This window comes from Pseudochaenichthys georgianus, chromosome 22 (genome assembly GCF_902827115.2).
Source record: "Pseudochaenichthys georgianus chromosome 22, fPseGeo1.2, whole genome shotgun sequence".
In the NCBI taxonomy this organism is placed as follows: domain Eukaryota; kingdom Metazoa; phylum Chordata; class Actinopteri; order Perciformes; family Channichthyidae; genus Pseudochaenichthys; species Pseudochaenichthys georgianus.
The window spans coordinates 20,566,901-20,570,974 of record NC_047524.1 but is presented as its reverse complement, the minus strand read 5'-3'; the positions used below and the strand labels follow the sequence as shown (position 1 = coordinate 20,570,974).

General features: G+C 40.6%; 1 protein-coding gene across 3 annotated transcripts in view; it reads right to left on the bottom strand.

Moving 5' to 3' along the window:
• Positions 1-3,970: 3,970 nt before the first annotated feature.
• The window catches only part of nkx2.2a (NK2 homeobox 2a), a 2,437-nt gene continuing 2,333 nt past the window's right edge, over positions 3,971-4,074 (bottom strand). For all 3 annotated transcript variants that reach the window (XM_034111088.2, XM_034111089.2, XM_034111090.2), the window contains one exon: positions 3,971-4,074. This exon is cut by the window's right edge. The gene's annotated coding sequence lies outside the window, so the exon portion shown is untranslated.

Below are 4,074 nucleotides of genomic sequence, written 5' to 3'. Positions count from 1 at the left end.
TATGATTGTACATGTACTTTTAATTGTTTGTGTATTGAATTATATTAAAATGATCAAAACTCTTGCACATTAAACAGCAGTCTTTCCTCTTGTCTCACTCCTTTACATCATGCCAGCATCCCCCCCCCCCCCCCCCACCCCCTGCTGCTGCCTCTCTTTCTAACACAATGAGGCCCCCTACAGGTGCAGGCTCACTGATGCTGAATTGAGCAGGTGCACAAACATGCTAGCCTTTTATCTTGTCATTTGACCCATTTTTGCTTTGACTGATTTCTATCTGCACGAAGAGATGATGGCGTTTTGCTAAGTAATTCTAAACTTGACAAGTGAGCTGATTCTTTGTATAAAATATATACATAAAAGGTTATTTTTGAAGAAAGCCATCAGACTCCACTGCCGTTTTTTGGTTAGATTCCTTCCTTTGACAAAATAAATAACAGTGATAAGGATGCAGTTGTTTTCTTATTGCTGAATACACGTGACAGAAAGTCTTCTTTGTTGTGAAGGACACTGATGGAGCTGAGACTTTCAGTGGGAAACCTCACTTCAGCTCCAGTGTTCACTTTCACTCAAGTGAATTCATGTGCACCATATTTGTTCCCCCTATCCTATTGCGCCACACCGTGGAAACACCCGGCAGCCTCTTTCTCTCGCTGTCTTTCTGTCTGTCTCTCTTTGTAAAAAGCCAAACTGTGCTAATTGCCTGTGGACTGTTTACATTGCGTCTACTTGGTTTTTCGAGAGCGATATGATTATGCTCTTAAGATCCATAACAATGTCATAAACTGCAATCATGCACTTGTAAAAAAAACAGTCAAGTTTGCTGAGATGTTAGTTAATTTGAAAAAACAAGAAAGAAACGTTAATTTTTTGTGATTTCTGCTCTAATTTGGAGTGCTGGAATGAGATGAAGTTAGACGTGTGTAGGTGAACGCTGCGTGACGCCAACCACGGACCTCTGCTTCCATCTTGTGGCAGCACAGTGAAACACTTCCTCCCATCACACCCCCCCCTCCCTCCATCACCCCCTCTCTCTTTAATATCGGCACTGTGGCGAATCTAATCTGGATCTCCTTTAAGGCAATAAAACCCAGATAGCTTCCTTTAAATGAAAAGCACCGCTTATTACCAGCTTTGAAATCCTCGTTTATTTGGCGATGTGCATGATAGAAAAATGATTCATGTCGAGGTTCAAATGGGCAGGATGACGAAGATCCATGGTGTCCCAAGTGCATATTTCCTCAAGTATTGTATTCCACGGTATATAATAGTGTTATCCACGCAGGTTGAACTATGCTGCACGCCACAAGATGCTTGTTTTAATGTCGCCTGCTTTATCCCTTCAAGCAGCCAAAAGCAATTCCCGATAAATGTGACCCTGTTGCTGAGCCGGTTGGAGGGGCGGTGTAATTTTCTGGGGCGTTAATGACAAAATACGGCTGCAAAGCGAAGACTTTTCACCGTAAAAGTTGATCATAAAGGCTTTTACGCGGATGATTTTTTTTAATGTTGCTTCGGTTATGGGGCAAACACAACAGAGCATGACTGGGCGTGCAAATCAGTTGTTTGGGTTGACCTAAAAATGAGTTTAAATCCACAATAAATATGGGAACAGGCTCGCAATTTTTTGATTTAGGGGGGCTGCTTAAAAACTTTTATAGTAAAATATAAATAATATTAATGCACAATAAAATGTGATATTAAGAAATACCAGAACCATTTATATGGTTATTTCTGGTCTTCCAAATGGCAGTACATCTTGGCGTATTAGTTCAATAAACACCTGCCAACATTGCTTATTTTGGAATAAACATCTGCATCGCCCACATATCCTCGGATTCAGAATATACATAGAAAGCAAACGGCAGATTTAACATTTAGCTCAATCAGTGTTACTATGTATACTTGTCTCCCAGCATGAAAGGTGCCTTTGTGTACAGCCTAATTTAGAGTACAATTCAGGGCATCTTTAAATGGAGCAGAATGTCCATGGGTCAGTTTTACACCTGATGCGTAAATCCATAAATGACGGCAAATTGTGTCAAATATTTGTCCACGTGCTATGTTAGAAGCAGGCATGACCGCACCACTGAAAACAAATAAGAAGAACCGAGTTTAAAAATAGTTTTTGTGACTTTTTGGACAGACAATAATCAGCCTTTCACTGGAGGACGGGGGAGAGGGGAAAGAGAAATGAGAAGGCTGTTGTTGGCATAGCTCTATCAAGGAAGAAGGACTCCCTGTTATCTGTGAATGGGGCTTCTTCTCTTTTTTTGACCAGAATAGATATAGCACGAATTTTTAATTCGTTTTCTTTGAGAGACAACAATGCTTTATTTGAAAGCTTGATACAATTTGGGGCTTGTGAGAGATCCTTTTCTCCTTGTCCGAGCCCAGCTGCCCATATGGGATACAACGTGTGCAGCAAAGATCACAATGGCACCAAGTGACAGGCAGGACAAAAAGCCCAAGGATACATCTCCCTGACTCTGAACAGCACCAAGAAACTCAGTCAGTCTCTCTATCTTTACTGTCTGCAGCCCACTCCTCCTGCTACTCGTTAACATGCACGCCTATAACATCCAGCAACACCAGGCCTGGCCTTTTGTCTCTGTGTTGTGTCGTGTACTGTATTATGCAACGATGGAGTCACAAAACTGCTTCATTACAGGAGCGAAAAATGAGGACAGAGAGCCACACATAGGTTTTGATTTGTGTCCTACTTATAAGGCTCACAAATATTAGTTTTAACATTTACTCCCATTTATTATTTTCTTTAAACATAAATCTAGAGTCTGCTAAAATCAAATCACAGCAAATCATCGCCTTTTGCAATTCAGTTAATATCACATTACGCTCCATAATACCTTCAGTATAAGCGTTGATCAGCTCTATAAGCAATGCGTATTTCTTGTTTATCCACAAATACATCAAAAACCCAAACAACAGGCATAGTGTTGATGTATTTGACCTACAAGCTCAACCAGTGGTAGAACACAAAACCTTTTCTGTCCGGGACAAATTGAGTCTGTGTCGCCCACAAAAGCAGTAGCCCCTTGAGACTCAATTCTGTAAATAATTAGCAAATCTGCCCAATTTGGCTGTTTGTTCAGTGATGATAGGGGCGACTCTAACATCTGTTGTGGGATTTTTTGTCCCGGGACAAACACGATGCATGGATTTTTCTACTAGGTTATCATATTTACCCAAGATATTGACTGGGGTCTGATAATCCGCAGTGCGCTGCTACGGATCACTGGGGAGCCATTTGTGCTTTTTGTTTTGGTTCCACCTTAAACAAGATCATGACTAATAGAGCAGTGGAGAGTTTAATGCGCAATATCGATGCTAACACGTTATATGATTGTGTAAAAAATAACTTTATTAGGTGGTTAAAGCTCCTCTAAACCGTGCGTATTTTAGTTGACCGTTGTTGGCCGTGGTTAAACAAAGAAGACTGGTGACTGATTGATTATACCTGCTCTATTTGCAGTTTAGCGCAAGATAACAATACATTTATTGCATTAAACGATTTCCCCCCCCCCCACAGTCTACCACTTTACACCCAAGGCCGGGAGTGGTTGGGGATGCTGACAAAAAGGAGAGCTTTTCACTCAAAGGCTTCTTATGTGGAGAAGCCCTCTTATATTAAGTGAGTGGATTTTAGTCCCATTTCACAAGTGACTTTAGCCTCTTTATTAGTGAGGTGTTCGGATTGGGGAAAAATATTCTCCGGATTAAATTCTTTTAGAAGGAACGGAGTGAAGTGCGCTGGAGATTTATTCCCAGAGTCAAGCTCCATTCTGTGGCACAATAGCGTTTAGCTCCTCGCCCCTCATTGTGATTGGTAGCAATGTTTTTTCAGAGATGATCAAATTGAATATAGGACACTTGTATAAAGCAAAACCTCTTTTCAGAAACACAGCATTTTATTTTAAAATCCTCTTAAAAAATGTGGGATATTTAGCCAACACCGCGCAGCTACACTGTTATTTACATAATGTGATCTGACACGGCAGTCATAACGTTTTTGCCAAAACTCATTTTTTTTTCAAAATGTGTAAATATATAGAG